This window comes from Rana temporaria, chromosome 4, assembly GCF_905171775.1.
Source record: "Rana temporaria chromosome 4, aRanTem1.1, whole genome shotgun sequence".
Lineage (NCBI taxonomy): Eukaryota > Metazoa > Chordata > Amphibia > Anura > Ranidae > Rana > Rana temporaria.
Genome location: NC_053492.1, coordinates 108,748,077 through 108,774,640, shown reverse-complemented (window position 1 = coordinate 108,774,640; position 26,564 = coordinate 108,748,077). Strand labels below are relative to the sequence as shown.

At 41.6% G+C, this 26,564-nt stretch overlaps 1 protein-coding gene across 1 annotated transcript in view; it reads left to right on the top strand.

Moving 5' to 3' along the window:
* EPHB1 (EPH receptor B1) overlaps positions 1–26,353 on the top strand; it is a 419,645-nt gene extending 393,292 nt beyond the window's left edge. Inside the window, exon 17 of the transcript XR_005748610.1 lies at positions 26,041–26,353. The gene's annotated coding sequence lies outside the window, so the exon portion shown is untranslated. The remainder of the gene's footprint in view (positions 1–26,040) is intronic.
* Positions 26,354–26,564: the final 211 nt, after the last annotated feature.

Genomic DNA, 26,564 nt, shown 5'->3' with positions numbered 1-26,564 from the left:
TATGAATCTTCCTAACGAATTTGTGTATATCCATGTAAGTACCAAACCTGTTAAGGCTCTGTGGGGGTGCGAACTTTAACCCCTTATCCAGTAGAGATTTTTCGGAGTCTGTCAAGGTTTTGGTACTTAAATTAAAGATACCCCTCCCAACTACGTTTTGGGGCGTTTGGACCCTGTGTTTCCTCCCCCCTCTGTTTCCTCTCCTCTTTCTACTAACCTTTTTGTGTCCTGGCCTGGCCTGTGAAAACCCCAATTATAGGATCCACTGGGGGCCACAGATGCACCAGACAGAGTGGGAGCGTCATGGTATTGAGAGGGGGGTGGTGCAAACCACATGCCCTCTGCTGGCCCATTGTAGTTGGATGTGTCAGGGGCTGAATGCCGTTCAGGACCATCTCTATCACTTAATGGGAAGAATGCATTTGCAACCGGCACATTGTAATCCCATCCTAGTCCCGATTCAGGCTGAAAATAAGCAGGGGAGGGGTATTCAGACTCACCTAAGGGACCTTGACGCCAGTTATTACTGTTATCAGAGGTGTAGCCTCTGCCCCTAGGGCCCCCTACAACCCAACCCCTACCACGGTTACCTGGCCCTGACGGTCTAGGGGCCATGGTTTGATAGTAACTCCCAGGAATAGGAGGGATCAAATTCTGAGGGAATGTGTAACCCGAAGGGCCCTGTTGGGGACCACCAGTGTGTTGAGACCCTGAAAAGGGTCTAAATGAGCCCTGTGGGCGATTCTGATTTTTAAATGTTGGGCCTTTAGACTGTCCTTGGCCCCTCCTAGGGGATGCCCTCCCAGGATTTGCCTTTAGATGCTGGAAGCTTTTCTTAGGCACTAAAGAAATAATAGGTTGTTCCCCAGAGACTGGATTCGAGACTTCCATCTCGATCGGATTTTGTTTGTTTAATTCTTCAAGCAATTTTTTTTGCCAATTAAAGACCAAACCGTTCTGATAATCCTCTAAGTCCCTGTTAAATTTCTTTTTCTTTTTGTTTCTCTGGTCCCTGTCTTCCTTTTCTAAATAATTAAGAAGACTCAAAGATTTATCCTTATATTCTTCACTCTCCTTGGAGGGGTCTAGTTTGATTTTTAAGGCCTTGATTTCCTCATCTAGTCTCTCCAATTTAGTGGTTTTCTTGTCAACCAAAAATTTCAGAAAGGAAATGCCAGCGGTGTTAAAATACTTGAACCATTCATCCAGGTCAAGTTCACCTTTCTGGGGGGGTACCTCCCATCTAAGGCTCCTAGGTACCATGCCCAACTTCATATAGGATTCTAAGTAGGCAATGTCCCATTTAGTGTGATTTTCAGAGACAAGAACATTTTTGAGCCTTATGAATATGCCACTTAAATCCCCCTCGTCCTCTTTATAGGACTCAAAGACACCTTCAGTGTTCAGCAATTGTTTGGCACGAAATTCAAAAATATCCATCTCGAATAAAATCTGTGTACCAGATCAATACGTGTAGCAGCGGTAATAATATCAGAAAAATATGGAAAAACAAAAAACCGCGCTTCACCCACAAAGTCTATAGGCAGCAGCTGACGTTGGAAAAACAAAGCAATATATAGTATAAATAGCCGCGCCAATCTAAATACAAAATAAATGTCAGTCAATGAATGAAAATTGGTAAGATTTCCATGAAGACAATAATAACGGATAGAGCCTTTGGTTTGCTTGATGAATGACACTAAGTTCTTAGAATTTTGTCAAACCACGAACACCCAGGTGACATGCATGCTTTGAGTGCAAATCCTCCACCGTAAAAATGAGCTGCTTACCAAACGGCAAGCCTTTATTGCATTTGGCTATAGCCCAGCCACGGCCTTTCAATCCTCTGGATGCTCAGGGTGGAAATACTTGTGTTTAAGCAGCGAAATCCAAGCCTCAGCATTGGGTTGGAAAGGAGTTGCGGTTCACTCTCGTTACCCCCCGCACAGGACAATAGCAATCAAGCGATCCAGACACATATATCAAAGATAGAGAAGGGGCACAATAGCGTAATACCGCAGGGTAAAAATATTTATTTAAAAGTAATGTACTTACATCAGTACGAGTAAAAACAGCGTGTGACAGTAAAAGTAAAGCCGGCCGGCTTGAGGAGCCCTCCTCCTTGGCGTGGTGACGTCACTGACGCAGCCTCCCAGACGCGTTTCGTCACTAATGGACGTTTTCAATGGGGGTAGGGCTAGCAGCAGTGAGACACCTTCATATAGCAGCCACTCAATGTAAACGGCGATCCATGGGAACAGACTCCGCCATTTTTGTTGAGGGAAAATTTGCCCATACCACCGCGCTTGACGTGCGCGGCTTGGAGCAGAGAATGTTGGTCTTTTTTGGTATTAGTACCCCATTACCGCAGAGTGAACTTCCCACTCGCCGCAAAAAAGGGCAAAAATAGGGAAGGAAAGGAAACAAATTTTTAAATGCTGTAGAACCTCCGTGGAGACTAGTTAGAATTAGCACACAAACAAATCAGGGAAGCACAGAGTTTATATCCGGCACAGAATAATTCAACTCGGTGCTCACCGTGGCCATCCTGTGGGCAAACTAGAATAAAGGCTTGCCGTTTGGTAAGCAGCTCATTTTTACGGTGGAGGATTTGCACTCAAAGCATGCATGTCACCTGGGTGTTCGTGGTTTGACAAAATTCTAAGAACTTAGTGTCATTCATCAAGCAAACCAAAGGCTCTATCCGTTATTATTGTCTTCATGGAAATCTTACCAATTTTCATTCATTGACTGACATTTATTTTGTATTTAGATTGGCGCGGCTATTTATACTATATATTGCTTTGTTTTTCCAACGTCAGCTGCTGCCTATAGACTTTGTGGGTGAAGCGCGGTTTTTTGTTTTTCCATATCCTATCTATGCTGTCTACCCCTGTAGGGGTGTTCAACTCTGGTGAGTGGGGACGCATAAGGGGGAGCACCGGAGCCACAGCGAATGCACCTGAAGTGTTAAGTTTGTCCACCAAGCAAGTCACTGAGATGACACCCTTTTGAATGAACTGTTTAAGCTGTCATTTACCTACTGCCACAAATTGGAAGGACTTTTTCTTAATTTATCTTTCAACAGATGGTTGTCACATTATTATTATTTTTACAATTCTTTATATATTTAGCATACCACTCCTTGCTGCCACTTGCGGATGATATATTCTCATTTTTATTGGTTCATGGTTGCTGACCAATTAAGCCACTAAGACGACACCCTCTGAACGTATTTACTTATTGGCATAAGGACTTATGACTCCTTCTTATTTATTTATTTAATAGATGTTTGTCACATTATATTGTTTATTTGTGGATAATATATTCACATCTGTATACTGGTTCACTGATTAGAATCACTCACCTCATACATTGGTTTATATACTTAATTGAACATTATTTTATTATTTTCACGTGTTGTAATTAATCAGTTGGTCACACCTCCAGTGCTTATGCACTAATTACTTTGACTATTCTAGTCAGATTATAGAGCCTTTAGTATTGCCATTGTGATGGACTTTTTACCTATATGCTTCAGTTTAATCCTCCCTGCTCGTTTAAGGCTGTTAATTGTATTTACTCTTCTGCAGCTAGCCCTGTTTCAAATGTTAATTGTTCTAGCCCTGTGTTTACTGGTTACTGTGATTAGATAAGTGGCTCATGTTAATTATGCTGATTGCTTCATTGTGATAATTATCTCTCTATATGCGGTGCCGAACCGGCTAGATACTGACTAGTTCAAAGAAATATCTTTATTTCAAAGGAGCTGTATTGAAGACCCCCCACTGTGTAAGGGGGGGCGGAGATTTGTCATTGTAACAGTTTTGGAAATGACATATAAGCTGTGTGATATAACATTAAAGTCTGTGTTGTTCAAGCAGTAAGCTTGTCTCATGTGTGGCTTTCTGGGCGATTCCAGGGATATCCCTCCTCGTGGAATATTGGGGTGATTTTCGTTATGGGAAGAAGGGAACGTTGACAGGGATATCATACCGATATCGTCACAAATTGGTTGGCAGCAGCGGGATCTTCCCTTCTACTCTCCTTTACACCCGGATTCCAAGCAGACACTGGAAGAACTACTGGAAGTTCGTGGAAGGATTGCTAGCAACAAAAACAAGCGGGTCATCATAGCAGAATCAATGGAGATAGACCAGGAGGACGGGATTGCAGCAACGCCAGCAGTACAAGAGATGGAGACACCAGTGATTCAGGAGGAGGAATCGCCAGCCAACAAGCTAATGAGAGAGAAGCTAGCGTGGTTCGGCCCGAACCCAACGGCAGATGTGGTGCTGAGAGTGATGGACCTATTAGCGAAGGAGGCTAAAGAAATAAGAGACGCAGAACTACAGAAGGATAAACAAATAAGAGACGCAGAACTACAGGAGGATAAACAAATAAGAGACGCAGAGCTACAGAAGGATAAACAAATAAGGGACGCAGAACTACAGTTAAAACTGGCGGCAGTCCAACAAGCAGCCGCACCTTCTCCGAACAGTGAGTACAGCACAGCAGACGCAAGGAAGATTCCGTTTAGCGCTTTTAAAGCTTTTGATGAAAAGGACTGTGAGATTGATAACTTCCTGGCGGATTTTGAGCGACAATGTAACCTGCACCGAATAGCTAGAAGAGAGTGGGTTACAATATTGTCAGGCAAACTGTCAGGCAAAGCTTCTGATGCTTTCCGTACCGTGCCAGATCAGGATATCCATAGCTACGCCCGGGTTAAAGAAGCGCTCCTGGCTCGTTATGCAGTAACCCCAGAGTCCCACCGACAGAAGTTCAGGGACTCACGCAAAACCACGAAAGACTCTTATGCGGAATGGGCATGCCAATTGTCCCGGTCGGCCTCTAACTGGGCTAACAGCAGCCAGGCCACCACCGCAGAGGACATTTTGCAACTAATGCTCCTGGAGCAATTTTACAATCACATCCAGACGGACGTCAAAGACTGGGTGAGAGATCGCAGGCCCATGACTCTACCAGAGGCCGCTAAGTTGGCGGATGAATATGCAGATACTCGCAAGACGAACCAGGTCACACCACAGGAACAACCTCCACCACAAACGGTGCCCTCACACCCACCAACCGCTAGATACCAACCTCCTAACAGACCGGTGACATCTAGCCCTCGCTATCCATGCCAGGAGGGCAATGAACAACGCTGCTTCCGGTGCAAACAGCTGGGTCACTTCAAGCAGAATTGCCCCATGAATGACAACACCAGGTCAAATTGGTCTCAACCTGGGTACCGCCCACCAGCAGCAGCCCATTGTGTAGACTCGGCTTGGGATCCCCAGGAGCTGGGTCAGGAAGAACCATTGGGCACCCCTTACGAAGCCCTCATGGTACAATCTGTTATTACGGACAACAGGGAACACCATTGTCAGCTGGTCATGGGCTCCAGCCCTGATCCGAAGGGGCCCTGGAGGGAGCTGGGCAGAAAGAGGCACCGCCGGCCACCCTTCAAGAAGAAGAGGTCCTGGAAGCCGTATAACAAGCTGACCTGGGAGGAGAAGAAGCGACTGGAGGAGAGGGAGTCGCAGCGGGAGTCCCAGATGCGTGCCGAGATGTTCGCCAAGGGCCCACCGGTGGCCCCTTACACCACCACCCAGTTCCTGATGATGAAGGACCACGTGGAGAGCCTGCAGGACATGAGCAAGCAGGATCTGATCCGTGAGTACATAGAGCTGGAGGAGTGCATAAGCCGCATGGAGGAGGAGAACAACCACCTGAGGTCACAGCAGGCTGACCCCCCCAGGCTCCATGAACTGGAGATGGAGCTGGAGAAGCTCCAAGAGGAGAACCGGCGGCTGCGGAGGGAGCAGGGGGTGGCTGACCTTATGGGGCTCTGATTCCCCTCCCCCCCCCCCGGACTCTGAGCACCAGTGCTACAGCATTTCAACAAATATAACTTTTTCTTTTTATGAATCTCCTGGGATTGTCACTTCAGAGCCATAACCTGCCCCCTCCCATAGCGGGACACCTAGACGGCGGCGCACAGACCCATTCGCTGTCTTCACACTGACTTCTGGTGACTTTGCAGATCGCACAAAGACTTGGGGACTGACCGGCGTGTGATCTGACGACCCGGTGACATACCTGAGTCTGAAGCAGTTGCCAAGGGAGGTCAGTCATGCCAAACGGAGTTAACCTCGGACTAAAAGCTCTGAACCCGTCAACCCTACTGGACCAGGAAAGGTCCAACCGGGTTTTCCGGAGCAGGGAGAAGAAGGGGGGCCATTGTGATGGACTTTTTACCTATATGCTTCAGTTTAATCCTCCCTGCTCGTTTAAGGCTGTTAATTGTATTTACTCTTCTGCAGCTAGCCCTGTTTCAAATGTTAATTGTTCTAGCCCTGTGTTTACTGGTTACTGTGATTAGATAAGTGGCTCATGTTAATTATGCTGATTGCTTCATTGTGATAATTATCTCTCTATATGCGGTGCCGAACCGGCTAGATACTGACTAGTTCAAAGAAATATCTTTATTTCAAAGGAGCTGTATTGAAGACCCCCCACTGTGTAAGGGGGGGCGGAGATTTGTCATTGTAACAGTTTTGGAAATGACATATAAGCTGTGTGATATAACATTAAAGTCTGTGTTGTTCAAGCAGTAAGCTTGTCTCATGTGTGGCTTTCTGGGCGATTCCAGGGATATCCCTCCTCGTGGAATATTGGGGTGATTTTCGTTATGGGAAGAAGGGAACGTTGACAGGGATATCATACCGATATCGTCACAGCCATCTAGTGGCCATTTAGTTTCACTCCATCACATTATTTGGGTTATTCACTCTATGATCCTCGCTAACCAGCGTTAGGATACTCACAGGCTTATTAGCCAGTTCATACCCTGGTCATACAGGGTACACACAGATAGCGCCACCACCCCCGTCCTTCTGTACTCCAAAGATACCTGTCTGCAGTTTAATCATGATTGTAGGCTCGTCCAGGAATGTTTCAGATAGTTAAAAGACACCTAAAAACACCAATATATATTTTTTTTAGGAAATTTACAATAAACAGTGGGCAACAACAGAGACTTGAGACTAGGCTTTGCTTGAGAAGTACCTAGGGGTGCATAGAACCAATTGGGTTGTGAATCTTTCCCACCTAACATTGATAGCCTAGCTGAAAGTCCTTTAGTTCTTGAGTGAATGGTAGCAAGAATAATTACCAATTGTCCTCTTATTCCTTTTATGGACTTTAACAACTAACCCTAACCAGTGTGTACAATTACCATAATCCCAGTGCCATTTTCTACTTTTAAAAGTGTTAAAAAGTATCTCACAACAAAATAACCCCACGCTTTAATATTTTCATAACAGAACGAATAACCTATACTATGCCAATGGTGCTGAAAAAAAAAGAATGCACCCACATTAATTTACATATCTTTGTCTCCTGCCTACAGTGGACCTCCAGAAATCTTGATAGATCTATGGTACCAGTGCCTTATTTAGTCACCTGGCATGAAGCCAAAATTAGATATCTGTGTTTGGCTGTCTGACATTTTTGCTGAGTTTTTAAAAAGAATTCCTGGAAATACCATAATACCGATCTCGTAATGAAACTCATTGCTCAGAGGGTTAGGGTGCAAAATGTGACTTATGTGACTTAATTTGTGCAAATTAAATCAACACATTTTAAATGCTGATTGTCAGTGCTAACATTATTATCTGGGAATATATTAATAATGATATGAACCAAGTCTAACACAAAATATATTCTATAGTACATATGTCCAGTGCTGAAGACCAGGGACCTTTACTGGGAAATGACATTCAGGGGACAAATGTTTAAAACATTCTATGTCCCTTGAGCTCATTTAAAATGATAGATAATGACGTGACTCGTAGCTAACCCTTATATTATTTTCTTCTCCTGCACTAAACCACCCATCCTTTCCCTTACCATTTCCTGACTTGTCTAGCTGAGAAAGAGCCAGCTTGCTAGCATTTTAAAATAATTATCAGGGACACTGATGTTAAGACAATCTAATTCTTAGCCAACGGCATGCAATAAAGCATTGGTACTTCATACATATTAAAGTACATATGTTGCTGGAATAAGATATAAATTGAATATAAAGCAAGCACCATGTTTCTTCAACCCTCTTTAAGGTTGTCTAGGGGCCCATGAAACCCATAGTGCCCTAGCCTGCAAAGTTTGGTAAATGTAAAATTTTGAAAGATGATATAAAAAATTCAGTGTTAGAGATGGTGGCTAATTGGGGATGTAAAACACCTTCTCCGCACACCACTGGAATTAAAATGTATCTAAAACCAAAATAGAATAGAGAAATGGTTAAACCTGAATTTTTTATTATTATCTGTGTCCCCCTCTTTTTCCTGTGGTCACTGTCAGTGGAATAGAAGGTGATTGCAAATCCAGAATTTTACATTCCCCGCACTGTGGAGATATTTGCTCTCTGTGTTTCCCGGAAAATAAGTGATGGGAAATCTTGTCGAGCCACGGACAAAAAAATACTATACTTTAAGGTTGGCTTAAATTTAACTGATTATTTTGTATACACTTGGTAATTTCCTTTGGAATGGTGTTTACTTAATGGCAAGTAGTACTCTGTGCGAAGCTCATCATGGGGTTTTCATTAATGGTACAAAGACTTGGGATGAGCATTTAACAAGGAATAATCACCAAGCACTTTAGTGCGGATAATGAGCCCGCCTGTTAATGTATGCTAAATTACAAAAACATTTATTTCCTATTCAATGCTTGTATTTCTAGTGGAAAAAAATAATTTCTACTAATAACAGTTACATAACATTTTGTGCTTTATACATATATCTTTTGCTCCTTTGTCTTCTCGGAGGTTTATAGTTTTTAATCTCCTAATCGTACCATTTAAAAGCAAATTAAATCCACTTGCAAAATTAAAGTTAAAACCAAATAATACAAATTCAAGATATTCCCCTGTGTTTGCAGCACTGCCTGGAAGAAAAAGTAGCCTTTTTGCTGCCACTTTCTGTACATTTTTGAAATTGTAAAAATAAGATAACACGTATATACTCGGGTATAAGCCAACCCGAATATAAGCCGAGGCACCTAATTTTATCACAAAAAAATGGGAAAAGTTATTGACTCAAGTATAAGCCTAGGGTGTCCATCTGCATGCCTCACTGTGCCTCACCGTGTCCATGCCTCACTGTGCCTATGTCTCACTGTGTCCATGACTAGACTTAAGTTTAACATGGGAGTACATAGAAGGGGTGCCCGACTTTGAAAAATCTGTGCTTCCCGGCCGTAGATCCCCCAGACGGCAAACTTTGCACACTTGTAGAGGAAGAGTGGGGTCCCCAAAGTCCGGGAGATCAGGCGCAAACTTTGCACACTTGTAGAGGAGAACTGGGGCTACATGTGTGCCAAGTTCCGGGTCCTGGGGACCTACGGCCGGTACCGAGTCCCCAAAGTTACCAGAGAAATTACCGTTTAACATGGGAGACTATAGAAGGGGTGCCCGACTTTGAAAAATCGGTGCTCCCTGGCCGTAGGTCCCCCAGACAGCAAACTTTGCACACTTGTAGAGGAAGAGTGGGGTCCCCAAAGTTCAGGAGATCAGGCGCAAAAACTCGAGTATAAGCCTAGAAGGGCATTTTCAGCACAAAAAAATGTGCTGAAAAACTCGGCTTATACTTGAGTATATACGGTACATAAGATTTACAAAACTCACAAATAGTGGACAGACCTACAGCATGTTAATTTTACACTGATGGAAAGTGATTATTTCACCCTGTAAAACAACCGATTCAGTTTAAATTAGAAATAAAAGGCAAAACATTTTTTTGTATATCTATTACACACATTATCAATACCTTTTTTCCCCTTTGTTTATAAGTGATCACATTCCCCCTGTTCTCAGCTGCATAAGAGCTGGGGGAGGAGGAGCAACAAACACGAACTTCCCAGTTAAAAGCTGTGCAGGGGGCGTGTCAGTACAAGTCTGATCATTGAAGGAGAGCAGGCTGAGTTCCCAGCACAGCTAGAGAACTGACCATGGGACCATGGTATGCACTCCTGCTTAATGTGGTCAGTTTTTAATAGGAAAGCAGAGGGACTGGCAGGATCACCAGGGATTTAAAGCAAAAGAAACAATACAAAGAGAACAAAGAGAACATGATACTTTCTCATACAAGTACTATTTCTAAACTCCGATGGAAAAAAGCCCAATGGGGCGCACACACGGTCAGAATATCCGATGAAAAAATTCCGTCTGACTTTTTCATCGGAAATTCTGATCGTGTGTACAAGGCATAAGCCCATGAGCGGGAGAAACATATTAGAGGAGTGTGGCTTAGGAAGAGGCAGAGCTGAAGACTTTCTGATACTCTGTGAACCAGGGGGCTTCCTGTGTGCGTATCAATTTCTTTCTTTTCAGAGTTGTTTATTGGGCAGCATGGGTCTTTGGGAAACTAGCATCTGGCTGCAGGGTTAGATTCACCACATGGCTTGGATGGAGCTTTGAGTGGTGCTTCAGGTCATTTGTTTTTTCTGCATTCGTAGTGTAAAGTAGAGGCTTTAGCAACTTGAATGTCGTGAGGTGTAGCACTAATCTGAGAGAATCTGAGGCCCTGTATACAGCCTGGGTTCCAAGAACCAGGGTCCTCTCAGGCATGGAAGAACTGAATTGAAGACAATACAAGAAACTTTGTGCCTGTCCATCACCAGTATTCACTATGGTAGACATGGCAGGTTCACTTTTATAGTGTCTGTACATCTTATGACCACACATTAGATCAAAATTACAACCTTGACAATTGTCATATCTGGCAGTACCTATATGGGAAGTTTTCCCAATAGACCTTGAAGCCCTTTTGCAAAAGGCTTGATTTTCTGCTGTGGTGAATATGCACCAACTGCTAAATGATCACATGCTAGCTCCACTTTTTCCCCATAACTCATCAATGAATGTCAAAGTGTTTAGAATTTGGTCAGGAACTGGGAAGACTGGCAGCACACAGATATATGTGGGTACCTGGGCATGGTGGGTCCTTCAATGTTGGAACAGACAATAATGGATGCTTTTTGAGTTACCCAGGTATTTCCTGGTCATAACCTCAGATTCGGGAATGTTGGCTGATATTTTTCCCTTTTTAGAACTGGTGGCAGTATGTACACTAGTCCTTGCAAACTTTAACTTGTACACAATAATGAACTGTTATGCCCTGTACACACGATCGGATATCTGATGGAATTGAATCCGATGGATTTTTTCGGCAGATATCCGATGAAGCTGACTTTCATCAGTCTTGCCTACAGTACACACCATCGGTCAAAAATCCGACCGTGTCCAAACGCGGTGACGGAATACACTATGATGTGCTGAGGAAAATGAAGTTCAATGCTTCTGAGCATGCGTTCACTTGATTCTGAGCATGCGTGGATTTTTGACCGATGGACTTCCACACAGACGATCATTTTTTTCTTCCGGTTTTTTATCAATAGGGAAAATTTAAAACATGTTCTATTTTTTTTTTCAGCGATGGAAAACAAACCGATGGGGCCCACACACGATCGGTTTGACTGATGAAAACAGTCCACCGGTCTGTTTTCATCAGACAAACTGATCGTGTGTAGAGGGCTTTACACATTTTCAGGAAATACTGTACTTGGATCCATTTCTTCACTGCAATATTAATGATTGTTTTCACCTTCCCGAGCTACTCGGAATAACTTTGTTTCTAAGTGTCTACTGCTAAACCTATCCTTGCAATTTGTCCTTATTCGGTATGAACACTTTGTTGGCTGATTCCATCCTCCATCTGATTCCTGAGGTTTGTACTGTATGTATTCTGATGAGCGGTGCGTCATTCTGTATAAGCTATGCTACCTGCACATTTCTTGTGACAATTAAAGGCTATGCTCAACCCATGTTTAATAATGGAACATATCACAGTTCCCCAGGAAGTGAGTCAAGTAGCAAAACTAAGTGTTCAGTTGTCAAGAGAACTGAACATGAGTTCAGTGTGACTTTTATCCTGTATGAATGAAGGTTAACCTCCTCAGCTGGGTATACCATAATTAAGGGGATGTGTCTGCTGGTTCGTTATTACAAGTCTGCAGGTTCAGTTTGGTGCACATGAGTCGCTGTTTATAGGGAAGGGAAAAGCTCTTTAGAAACAGGTTAAAATATGTGAGATAGCTAAAAGTGGATGGATTTTTTAAAGGGGTTGATAGAGAAAATTGAGTACTGTCCGTGATACTTTTTTATTTGCACTAACATACAATTTTTCAGGACAAGCTTTTGTGGGGGTTACCCCTTCTTCAAGGTCCAAGTCAGTACTGCTTGGACCTTGAAGGAGGGGTAACACCCCAAAAGCTTGTCCTGAAAAATTGTATGTTAGTACAAATAAGAAAAGTATCACGGACAGTACTCAATTTTCTCTATCACGTCAAGTTAAAGGGGTTGTAAAGGTAAAAAATATTTTCCATAAATAGCTTTCTTTACCTTATTGCAGTCCTCCTTCACTTGAGACCTCACCCTTCGATTTTGCTTTTAAATGTCCTTATTTCTTCTGAGAAATCCTCACTTCCTGTTCTTCTGTCTGTAACTACACACAGTAATGCAAGGCTTTCTCCCCGGTGTGGAGAAAGCCTCTTGAGGGGGGAGGGAGCGAGCAGTAGTGTCAGGACGCCCACTAACACACAGCTCCTTTCTCTATCTGCAAAGTAGAGACTGTCCTAACCCTCCTGCCGGCCCCCTCCCCCCTCAAGAGGCTTTCTCCCCACCAGGTTGAAAGCCTTGCATTACTGTGTGTAGTTACAGACAGAAGAACAGGAAGTGAGGATTTCTCAGAAGAAATAAGGACATTTAAAAGCAAAATGGAAGGATGAGGTAAGTGAAGGAGGACTGCACTAAGGTAAAGGAAGCTATTTAGAGGAAAAAAATTACCTTTACAACCCCTTTAAGTCTTTTCATGCATTTAGTATTTATGTGTAGATAAATCCATACCTCAAAACAATACCTTGATCTGCAAACATTTTGTTGTTAGGAAACCATTGAAGCCTATCAGTTCATCAAAACAGTGTGCGTTGTGAACTAATCAGCATTTGAATCGACAAATCACAATGTGGATTGGCTACTATTGGCAACATGCTGAGTTATATTCAGTTCACGACTCTCGCTGTTGGTGCTTGTGGTGGTACTGTGACAACCCACATTATCAATAAATGTTGATTTGACTTTTGACGTACATTCATAAAGCAGTAATTAATATGAAATTCACTGAAATCAAGAAATTACCAAGTTAATATATTAGTGTATGGTTTCCAGGTGAAGATGTATGGTTTGTCCATGGAACTAGTCCTAAATTTTAGCACTGGGTTCGTTTTGAATTTAAAACTCTATATAACATGTGCAGTTTTCAAAAAGTACCATTTAAAGCTAATGCAAGAATCCCGTACAAACCTTTACATCTTTGAGACTGCAGTGTTGGTAGGGAAGGACAAGATCCCCCCAGAGGAGGAGGTTCAGGGGGTTGGCTTACAGGAAATAATGGCAGCTTGGCAGCGCAGGAAATGCTGTAGGATGTAAGTGGTGCTCTGAACCTATACAGGGGTTCTCAGTTTTTAATTTAGTTTGCAAAATTTTGGGGGGAAAATACTATTTTCATCTTTTTTGTTCCATGCAATCTCCTCCTGGCTCTTTCAGTCACTTCTTGTCTACATGCACATGCTTTGGATGGGCAGCACATTATTGCAATGGACTGATTGTCTTATAGTGACAATATGGTGGACTATGCCTGCATAATAAGATTTGGCATGGCCACCCATTGTCGCTACCGAATGTAACCATGCAGGAGCACTTTTTGGATACAGTAGCTACCCTGTAAGGAGTCCTTGGAAATATCAACAGGTATTATTTAAAAATTAACATATTAAAAAAATAAACAATTACCACGTTAAAGTGGTTGTAAGGGCTGAAGGTTTATTCCCTTTATGCATTCTATGCATGAAAAGAAAAAAACCTTTAGTATGCTGCTCCCCAGCCCCCCTAATACTTACCCAAGCCCGACTGCAATCCAGCTCTGAGCAGCACAGCAGCTTCTCTTGGTTCCTGCTGCTGTCAATCATGGCCAGTGAGGAGGGAGTGGGGGCGGAGCCAGGGTCAAACCCTATTCTGTGTGTTTTATGGAAACACAGAGCAGGGTGCAGGAGTGAGCACACACGAGCGCCCCTATAGCAAGCGTTTTGCTATGGGTGCAATCAGAGAAGAGGAGGAGCCAAAAGCGTCAGCGGGAGACCTGAGAAAAGGAGGATAGGAGCTGCTCTGCACAAAACAATTGCACAGAGCAATTAAAAAAAAAAAAAATATATATATATATATATATATATATATATATATATATATATATACACGTTTACCTTTTATTATCACTTCACTTTATATATCAAGCTCATATAATATTAGATTTTAGTGATTTTATTTAGGTCTATTTTAATACAGACACACACATTACTATATATTTATACTTATGCATCATATTTGTGTCCAATTTCACCATAAAAAAATAAAAATAAAGTAAGACTTAGTGCCTGTATTGCCGGTCTTTGGACTTGTGTCAGTGGCATCTATTTGAGACCTTTCTGAAATCATTAACCACTTTAAAAACGCACGCCGTCATATGACGTCCAAAAAGGGGATCTGTTATCCCAGGTGGACGTCATAAGACATCCTGTACTTTGTTCGGGGATATCTGAATGATGCCTGCACCTAGAGGCATCATTCAGATATAATTTTCTTCCGGCGGCGATCCTGCGCACCGTAAGAATGATCATAGCGGGCTCTCCCGTGCCATCGGTGGCCCGGAGAGATGATCGCCGTCCGCTGGACGTGAAGCATAGAGATGACTGGTGACCAGATGGTCACCTGTCATCTCTATGACCGTTGGAGGCCCGGGCGCGATGTGATGACGTCACGCCCGGGTACCTGTAAGTAAACAAACCGCAATTGCGGCTAGTAAGAATGAGATCTGTGAATTTTTTTTCACGACCTCATTCGTTCCAGCCTAGAGGAGAGATGTGGGGTCTTATTGACCCCACATCTCTCCTTAAAGAGGACCTGTCACACACTATTCCTATTACAAGGGATGTTTAAAAAATGTAAAAAAAATGTAAAAAAAAGTGTAAAAAATAAATAAATAAGTAAAATATAAAATAAAAAAAATAAAAAATTAATTAAAACTCCCCTGTCCCCGGTAGCTCATTAGAGTGTGTGCAACAATTCTAGCACTAGATCTCCTCTGTAACTCTAAACTGGTAACCTGTAAAAATGTTAAAGCGTCGCCTATGGAGATTTTTAAGTAACAAAGTTTGGCGCCATTCCACGAGTGTGCGCAATTTTAAAGCATGACATGTTAGGTATCTATTTACTCGGCGTAACATCATCTTTTATATTTTACAAAAAATTGGGCTAACTTTACTGTTTTGTTATTTTTTTAATTCATAAAAAACATTTTTTTTTACAAAAAAAAGGCATTTGAAAAATTATTGCGCAAATACCGTGCAATGACCGCCATTTTATTCCCTAGGGTGTCTGCTAAAAAAACGTATATAATGTTTGGGGGTTCTGAGTAATTTTCTAGAAAAAGACTGATGATTTGTACATGTAGAAGAGAAGTGCCAGAATAGGCCCGGTATGGAGGTGGGTTTTAAAGCCCTGTATTGAAGTGGTTAAAGTAATATTATAGGCATTTTTTGTCTTGCTCTCTTTGATTGCTCCTCATACTACCCCAAGCTGCGCTGCCTGTCTTCAGATATGTGGGTGCCCCCTGTGCCAATAGAGTCCCCCCACAGTCTCCACTTGGTGCGCTTTCCTGTTTTGAACTACAAGCTTACTCGCAGCTGCTCTCAGCGCCCCAGACACAGAACCAAATGTCTGGCTCTACTTCTCCAAAGTGGTGATTGACAATGACTCCCAAGTTTTGGCTTTGATTCTGTGTCTCTCATACTGCCTGTGTGTGCGCAGTGCCGGGAGCAGCTGCACATAAGATTGTAGTTCAAAACGAGTTCATGTACAAAGCGGAGAGTCCAGTGGGACTTTATAGGTTCTGGCAGGCATTGGGGAAAACCACATATGAGAAGTAGAGCAACGCAGCCGGAGACAGTATGAGGAGCAAACACAGAGGAGAAAAAACAGAGCATGCAAGTCCCGCTATAAGCATTTCATTTTACAAATAAAATATTGGCTTTAATATTAATTTAAGGATTTGTTGACCGACACATGTGACCTGCAGAAGACCTCCTTCTGACTTGCATTTCTATAAATTTATATAGGAACCCATTTTAAATGAACACAAATTTGTCAACACTGGCTTTTAAAAGTTGCATTTAATAATAATAATAATAAAAACCATAAGTCTATAGATTAGTAAACAGGGGTGGAGGGGGGTTAATTTGCTAAAAGCAAATAAGCTGTGCAGTTGCTCTGGAGCTTAGTAAATGAGCAGAAGCTCTGCTTACGTCCATTGTCCAATCATGTACAAGTAAAAATGCTGTTTTTTAACTTTCCTTGCGCATGATTGGGTACTTGAAGCTTTCCCTCATTTTCTAAGCTCTGGAGCAACTGCATATGGAGAGTGCAACTTTTCTTTGAAAAGTCTATTTGGCTATCAACCCCATAGTATAACAGAATTGTAGTATGCCATAAAAAATCAATTTGGAAGCATTCCAAGTGTTTGAACGGAATGGCAGGTGCAATTCCTTTCTCATCAGTAGTTGCCCTAACTAAGGGGCCCCAATATATTACAGGCAGGGCCCCATTTACAGCTAGGCTCCGACATCATTCAACGACACGTGACTATATTTGCACTCTTTAATTATCCTTGTATTATTTTATATCTTTCCATTACCTCTGTCTTTGGTTATCTCTTTTCTTTGGTTTCAATACTGTAGGACAAGGTAGATCATATATCCGTGGAATGTCAGGCTAGAATGTGAACAGGAAAATTGACTTACGCAATAGAGCAACTAACATTTCCTGTCTGTCACTGTCCCCATTGTGAAAAAATGGATTCCGGAATTATCACACTATAAATCTGAGGATCGTCTTCCCCAACCACTTCCCTTCTTCTCTCCTCTCCTTTCCTCATGTGCATTCATACCGCTGCATAGATATATAAATAAAAAAACGAATTCCACAGTAATTAACAGAAAGTTTTGTGTCTATTATAGTATTAAATATATCTCTTCAGAGCCACACACACCTGGGAGACTTGAGGAGAAGGTTTTCTTTATAGGTAAAGAAAGACTAATACACGCTCAATTTGATTTCATGTCGGTTAAATGTAGAAAGACCTTCTCCTTTGCTTTATTTAAAACCTCTTTGTTGACCAGAAATCCATTTCTGCTTTATTTTTAGTTTGCCTATTAGACATTGTTAAAATATATGTACAAGTACCACAGTGCTACCATGATAAGTTTAATCTTGCAATTTATCAGAATGTTAAGGCTCATACACACGGTAGGACATCCAACAAAATTTCCCTTGGATTTTTGTCCTAATTGATTTGTCCTGCCACACCCATAGCATACACACAGTCAGACTTTTCTGCAAACTTTTCTAAAAGTTTCCTAACATCACATGTTTTTTTTTGCTCTTTTCTGCTCTTTACCGCCACCCTTTGGTTATTCTGCTGTTGTTTTTTGCTTTTAACATTGGTTTTGAGCATTCGTATTTGCACTTTGTCCAAAAGTTGGTTGGATTGCTGTACACACGGTCACACAAAGCACCATCAAACTTTTGTTGCCGAAAAGTTGGTCCGTTCGCAGACCCAACTTTTTGTTGGATGAAACCAGAAAAAGTTGGTCTGATGGAGCGTACACACGGTCGGACAAATTTGAAAAGTTGCAGATTTTGAAGTTGGTTGGTCAAAAGTCCTACCGTGTGTACAGGGCTTTATATTAGTGGGCTGGCTTGCTGCTAAACAATGATGTGTATTGCCACACCAACTGAACACTGCTACACATGTTTGTATAATTTTATTACACATTCTTTTTAAATTTTGAGTATACTTGTGAAAATCAAAAATATTCACTAAAAAGGTGCCAGAGCAATAAAAATAATAAATGTTGCACAACTATAACTCTCACGATGCTATAGCAGGGCATTGTGAAACATTGAATTCATTGACTGCAAACATGCTCTTTTGTATATATTACTTGTTTATTAATCATTATGTGTAGGACCCCGGCAAATAGTGGCGTCCCATCCATACTGTATGGGGCGCCACCCCCAAACTAATGTGTGTAGCCCCTAATCTACAAATAGGGTTCTGGACGCATGGATTGCAGTGTTTGTTTTTTTTAAGCACGTGATTAGAGTCTGAGACTCTAATTAGCTTAAAAAAAGGGTGGGCTCAGGGCGCAGTAGACCACCTAGTTGTATGACAATACGGAATTAGTATTCACTATTGTTGTCCTGATTCTCTTCCCAGCCAATCTGGACCTGTTTCCAGATTGGCCGAGAGGAGAAGCGATCCTATTGGCCATCAAGGAAGGGGGAGACGCAGGGGAAGCTGTCATGAAGCCCAGGATGAGGAGAAACCGGGTGTAGCCACCCGACCCACCAACAGGGGGGGTGCCGGCGTGTGGATTGTTTGCCCCCCAAATAAATATAATACCAGGCGCCACAGCTGGCAACACTTCCAGTTACACAGATCATGAAGAATTAGTATGAAAAAAATACTGCTTAGACCCATAAGTCATTTTTTTTTGCACTACTACTTTTCCTTTGTACTAACTTTTGAGGTCTATTTATCAAACAAAAAAGAATGACAACCGAGGAGAAAAAAAAGGGGGATTTTTTCCAATAGAGGGACATTACCTCAAAATGAGGGACAGTGCAGACCTGTGTGTTTTGAATTATTACACATACTGTAGAGCAGTGATTCTCAATTTATTTTTCTTCACCAAGGCCTCACATCTTAGTCACAGAAAACTCATGGGGCTTCATTATTTGATATCTTAGAAGTAAAAGTTTTGTGGGAGGTGGTAGAAAACTGAACTGCAATACACATCATATGCCACATACAGTAATTAGTGAAAAATAAAAAGTCTGAATGAAAAGAATAAATAAAATGTGCAGTTTTGCATAGTAAAGCCTCTCAGGCCGCGTACACACGGTCGGTCAATAACGATGGAAATGGACTGAAGGACTGTTTCATTGGTCCAAACCGATGGTGTGTGGGCCCCATCGGTCAGTTATCCTTCGGTCAAAAATGTTAGAACTTGCTTTAAAATTTAACCGATGGACGCCTAACCGATAGGTCAAAACCGACGGTTAGTATGCAAAAGCATCGGTTAAAAACCCAAGCATGCTCAGAATCAAGTCGACACATGCTTGGAAGCATTGAACTTCATTTTTCTCAGCACGTCGTTGTGTTTTAAGTCACCGCGTTGGACTCAATCGTTTTTTTAACTGATGGTGTGTAGGCACATCAGACCATCAGTCAGCTTCATCCTTCGGACCGTTCTCATCGGATGGACTGATCGTGTTTACGCGGCCTCAGGCCTCACTAACTTGGAAAGTTGGCTTCAAAGTTGGAGAACCTATTCTAGAAGCTCAAATTTACAAACTACAAACATTTAAGGAAAATGTGAAGATGTTACCCAAATTGGATACTCTGGGCATTTTCTCTTTTTCCCCATCACTACCAACACAGCTAATGTGGTTGCTTTCAATGAACTTTCCATGTTAAATCTTGATATAAAGATGATATAATACACTTCAGAAGAACATCCTTATTTTGCTGCAAAAGACAATTTCTGATTTCACATTTAGCATACAGTATCTTCAAGTGAAATGTCATCTTTTTAGGTCGCATACACACGATCGGTTAAACCAATGAGAATGGTCTGATGGACCGTTTTCATCAGTCCAAACCAATCGTGTGTGGGCCCCATCGGTTATTTATCCATAGGTTAAAAAAAAAACAATCTTGTTTTAAATTTAACCGATGGATACCTAACCGATAGAAAAAAAACGAACGTTAGTAGGCACAACCATCGGTTAAAAATCCATGCATGCTCAGAATCAAGTCGACGCATGCTTGGAAGCATTGAACTTCGTTTTTTTCAGCACGTCGTTGTGTTTTACCTCACCGCATTCTGACACGATCGTTTTTTTAACCGATGGTGTGTAGGCACGACTGACCATCAGTCAGTTTCATCGGTTAACCGATGAAAATGGTCCATCAGACCGTTTTCATCGGATGGACCGATCGTGTGTACAGGGCTTAATAGTTCTATTTAACTGAGAGGGGAGAGATTCCAGACAAGAGACCAGGGCCAGATATACCATGAGGCACATCAGGCCTGTGGTAGCCTATTCCTTGACTGTTATCAGCCACACATTTTGTACCCCATCATCAATAAATATACAGTCATAGCACTGGCGCTGGTATCATCTCTCCACGTCCTTCTTCCGTTTTGAGGCCTCTTCTGCAATAAAAACATTATCTGTTTGGGAATTTTTTCAGTTTTTCGTTTTAGTCCCACTTTATTTACGTATTTTCAGAGAATTATAAGCCAAGCAAAAGACCAGTACAAAAAAAAACATGTTATTTTTTGTAAAATAAATGATCCTAGAGGTGATGATACTGTTGCTTTGACAACAATTGTGTGCCCACTAATTGAAGTGATGGAATTCCAGCACCGCAGTAAGACATCTTATTTATCAGTCAGTTTGATGCAATTTATTATATCTACAATACTTAATTTTTTTTCCAAAAATGTATATTTTCACAATTTTTCAAATGTTAAAAAGAAGATCGTGTAAAATTCTGGCCAATGGTTAAATTTAGGAATCTTTCCAATACAGCCTTCCTGCTTCCTTTACCTGGTGCAGTATATATACTTGACCATGTCAGGTAGAGGAGGGGCAGTGTTTTTTTGGGGGATTGTACAAGTGACCAGGTGGTAATGCTAGGAGTGTTAAGTGAGGTTACATAAAAAATAAAGAACAAACGTTCCAATTCTTTATTGTTTGCTACCCCTTCACTGCCAATCACTTCATTGGCGTCTGCTCATCAAACAAATAAACAACGTACAAAATCATCCATAACTATGCCCCCAACAATATCACCAACCTCGTCTCAAAATACCAACCAAACCATTCTCTTCGCTCCTTCCAAGACCTCCTGCTCTCTAGTTCCCTTGTCCTCTACTCTCATGCTCGCATCCAGGACTTTTCCAGAGCCTCTCCCATCCTCTGAAATTCCTTACCCCAATCTGTCTATCTCTTAATTTATCTGTTTTTAGGCAATCCCAGAAAACTCATCTCTTCAGAGAGGCCTATAATAATCTGTACTTTTACTTTCTCAATCACCTAATCCGTTATTATTTTGTATCACTTGACCCTTCCTCTTAGATTGTAAGCTCTAACAAATCCTCTGATTGCTCTTGTATTGAAATGTGTTGTAACTGTAGTGTCTTCCTCCATTTTGTAAAGTGCTGTACAAACTGCTGGTGGTTTATACATCCTGTATAATAATAATAATAATAATAATAATAATAATAATAATAATAATAATAATAATACACAGGGGATATCCTAAAACTGACACAGTAGGCGAGACCCTTAGCCAAGAGACCAGTATTGAAATGGAAATCGGCAGCTCTAAAAACAAACATTTCTGCTGAATAACATACCCTGGAAAATGTTGCAACTTGCATTTCTTCAGAAGTGATAGTTTGTTTTCAATGTTTCTCAGATGGGGTGCATATAATTCCCAGATCCTTTTCAGAATGGGAAGCATTACCTCATAGAGATAGATTTGCATGGAACGTCTGTATTTCTTCTCAATATTTATCTCATTGGGACAGCTACATTTTTCATTGCAAATACAGTATACATGAAGGAGGAAGTGAAGAAAAAGTAGGGAGGGGAAGGGGAATTGGGGCTCACGTCTACAGCCAATTTTGTCAGGCACTGTGTTTTCTTTTACAAAGGGTTTTATTAATATCCATAGCAACTATACAAGTCAACAGCATAATGGATACGTTATGAATAAACATAACAGAGAAACAAAAAAAAAAAGTATTTTAGAAAGGAGATAAATATGCTAGTAATAATAAAATAATAAAAAACAATACAGTAAAAAGTAAATGAAAGCTAGGTACATAAAGGCATGTAAATAGGTGTAGGTCCCAGAAATGTCACAAAGGCATTGTCCAATATTCAACAGATATTTATAGAGTTTTACTGAACATTTTACTGAACAGTACTAGGTAGCTATCCATGTACCCAACTCAATGAGGCCCATGCCCGGTGGCCTGCTAAGTTTGAAGATAAAAAGAAATAAAAAGAAATACTAGGAGAGAGAGAGAGAGAGACAAAAATCAGGATCAAAGAAGAACAGAGATGAGAAGGATTAAAGAAGGGGGGGTTCCCGCGGCAGGGAGGCAGAGTACTTTAGATCTGTAGTAGCGTGGTGTCAAATCTCAAGGGTTTAGAATAAGCAACCCAAGGCTGCCAGACCCTGAGGAACTTATCATGGGTGTCTGAGGCCCCGTACACACGACCGAGTTTCTCGGCAGAATTCAGCCAGAAACTTGGTTCAGAGCTGAATTCTGCCGAGAAACCCGGCCGTGTGTACACTTTCGGCCGAGGAAGCCGACGAGGACCTTGGCGAGGAAAAAGAGAACATGTTCTCTATTTCCTCGTTGTTCAATGGGAAATTTCAGCTTGCCGAGGTCCTCGGCGGCTTCACAAGGAACTCGACGGACAAAACAATGTGTTTTGCCTGTCGAGTTCCTCGGTCGTGTGTACGCGGCCTGAGAGAATAGCCGTCAGTTTTTCGTTGACCATTATATCATCCATGCGATTTTTAACTGCCTCAAAACTGAGTCTTCCATGCCCTTGCTATGGTTAGTTTAGTTGCAGTAAAGAGGTGCATAGCCAACCGGCGTTCTGGACGGAGCAATTACGCTATCGGTTTACAGAGAAGAGCCTTGTATGGGTCTCTTTTGAAATCAGTATGGCGCATGTTCCGAAGGAGGGAGTAGACTCTGATCCACAGTCTGCACACCCTCGGGCAAGTCCACCAAACGTGCGCCATGGTACCCTCCTGGCAGAAGGTTCTATTCGAACTACAAACACAGTACTTGATAACAAAAGGCTGCATGTGACCTACTTTGCATACAGTTGAAATGCATCTCAAAAAGAGACACTTCATTCACAAAAATGCAGCGCAATGCAGGTCTAATGCAGCCTCTGACCTGTCGTGTACTTTTCAATGAAAGTCTATGGGATTTTGCTGACCTGCATTTGACAGGCCTTCCAAACGCATGTCAAACGCAGGCGAACAATGCCCGTGATATGAGCCCTTAACAAACCTGGTACACTGGAACACTTATATACCGCCGTTCTTTTATAATTGGCAAAGTCGAGAATGCCTATTTTATAAATGGCAATGCAGAAACCACCCTTAGGTGGCCAGTGCACTCATTAAAGTAGAATTCCATGCTAAACCTAACTAACCTTAAAAATGCTCCCTCTCCACTCTCCTAACACCTATGTTGACTAACCTATGTAAGAAACATGTATAAGCTTACCCATGTTCACCCTGCTCCAGTCTATTCACATGATCTACTCTATGTCAGCTAGCAGCGGCTGCAGGAGAGAGAGGAAAGAGCACCGACAATGGCTGGCATGTCTGGGAGTGGTGACATCACCCACCATCTCCTATGGCCCAGCCATCGTCGATGGTCCCTCTTCTCCCCTGCAGCCACGTCTGACTAACACAGGGTAGCCAGATGTGAATGGATCAGAGCGGGTTGAAAATGGGTAAGTATATGCATCTTTTTTACACAGGTTAGTCATCATAGGTGTTAGGAGGGAGCATTTTAAGAGTAGTTATTAAATATATGCAGAATAATGTTCTGTCTCAAAAAATATATAAAATGTATTGGGATACAGTGTTGCATGACCGATTAATTGTCAGTCAAACTATAACAGCACTGAAAACTGAACTATGACCTGATAAGGAAGGGGTATTGCAGACTGATAATGAAGTGGTAAAGAAATGTATTAACCACTTGCCGACCACCCCATAGCAGATTTACTGCTACAGGTCTGCCAGAAACACGTACAGTACAGACCAAAAGTTTGGACACACCTTCTCATTCAAAGAGTTTTCTTTATTTTCAGGACTATGAAAATTGTAGATTAACACTGAAGGCATCAAAACTATGAATTAACTATGTGGAATTATACATAACAAAAAAGTGTGAAACAACTGAAAATATATTTCATATTCTAGGTTCTTCAAAGTAGCTACCTTTTTGCTTTGATTACTGCTTGGCACACTCTTGGCATTCTCTTGATGAGCTTCAAGAGGTAGTCACCTGGCGCAGCACCCCATCACTCTCCTTCTTGGTCAAATAGCCCTTACACAGCCTGGAGGTGTGTTTGGGGTCATTGTCCTGTTGAAAAATAAATGATGGTCCAACTAAACGCAAACCGAATGGAATAGCATGCCGCTGCAAGATGCTGTGGTAGCCATGCTGGTTCAGTATGCCTTCAATTTTGATTAAATCCCCAACAGTGTCACCAGCAAAGCACCCCCACACCATCACACCTCCTCCTCCATGCTTCACGGTGGGAACCAGGCATGTAGAGTCCATCCGTTCACCTTTTCTGCGTCGCACAAAGACACAGGGGTTGGAACCAAAGATCTCAAGTTTGGACTCATCAGACCAAAGCACAGATTTCCACTGGTCTAATGTCCATTCCTTGTGTTCTTTAGCCCAAACAAGTCTCTTCTGCTTATTGCCTTTCTTTAGCAGTGGTTTCCTAGCAGATATTCTACCATGAAGGCCTGATTCACACAGTCTCCTCTTAACAGTTCTAGAGATGTGTCTGCTGCAAAGGGTGGCTACTTTGAAGAACCTAGAATATGAAATATATTTTCAGTTGTTTCACACTTTTTTGTTATGTATAATTCCACATGTGTTAATTCATAGTTTTGATGCCTTCAGTGTGAATCTACAATTTTTATAGTCATGAAAATAAAGAAAACTCTTTGAATGAGAAGATGTGTCCAAACTTTTGGTCTGTACTGTATGTGATTCTGTACTTTCACATAGGAGGTGTGCTGGGTTTGCTGTCATAAGTCTCAGCAGGAGACAGCCAAAAGAATGTCCGCCGGCACCCACTGTTCTACGAGGAGAGAGGCTGGATGGAGCTCTGAATAAGTAAAGAATGCAAAGCTCCGTCCTGACAGCAGGGAAGAGACAGATTAAAAAATCCACCCTTTCCCATAGTAAAAACAGCAGACATTGTACACAAAAACACTGGCTTAACCCCTTGATCACGCTAGACGCTTAATACCTTCCCAGCCAGTGTCATTAGTACAGTGACAGTGCATAATTTTAGCACTGATTACTGTATTAGTGTCACTGGTTCCCACAAAGTGTCAAAAGTGTCAGATTGTTTGCTGCAATATCACAGTCCTGCTATAAGTTACTGATCGCCACCATTACTAGTTACTAGTTACTAGTTACTACTAAAAAAATAAATGAAGACGCTATAACTTTTGCGCAAACTAATCACAATACCCTTTTTGGGATTTTTGGGGGATTTTGTTTACCAAAAATATGTAACAGAATACATAATGGCTCAGATTTATGAATAAATTAGATTTGTTTTAATTTTTTTATTTATTTGGATATTTTTTATAGCAAAAAGTAAGAAATGTATAGCTTTTTTTTTTAAATTGTCTGTAATTTTTGTTTATAATGCAAAAATAAAAAACTCAGTGGTGATCAAATACCACCAAATGAAAGCTCTTTTTGTGGAAAAAAATGACATAAATTCTATTTGGGTACAGTGTCGCATGGCCGTGCAATTGTCAGTTAAAATAATGCAGTGCCGTATCACAAAAAATAGCCTGCTCATTAAGGGGGGGGGGGGTAAATCTTCCAGAGGGCAAGTGATTATGAGCATAGGTACTCTGGTCTAGATTTATGTTTGATGAAATGTGTGACCTGTCTAATTTGGTGATTGACTTTCCTTTGCAGAGTCCAGCCCAGTGGACGCCATCAGATGTCATGTGACAGTGCGGAAGGATGTATCTGCCCCCCCTGGAGAAGATGAGATGGATGATGGGTCCTCTTTGCCTATTCTCTCCCCTCCAGCCCCCCTTTAGCTTCCACGACTACCACATAGCTGTATATTTCTGTAAGTTCCTGCATTGTACAATTACCCCTCTCTGATTTGTCACCTGTGTTCAAAATGTTGGAGTTTGTAACAGTAATTTCAAAGAAGAAAAACATTGTATTAAAAAGAAGAAAAATCTAAATTGCACTCAATAAAAATGAATCAAAATCCTCATTGTTTGTTTTCATTTCGGATGAGAAAGACACCTGACTGCTACATAGAAATATGCTGGAGGGAATGGCGCTATTATCTACACGATAAACCATTATGCTAGTCAGACAAAGGGTGTATACAAACATGTTTCCTCTTTTTTTATAGGGGTTATACAGACTAAAAAATAAACATCCTTCATAGACTGCTGGGGACAATCAAATTATTTGATATC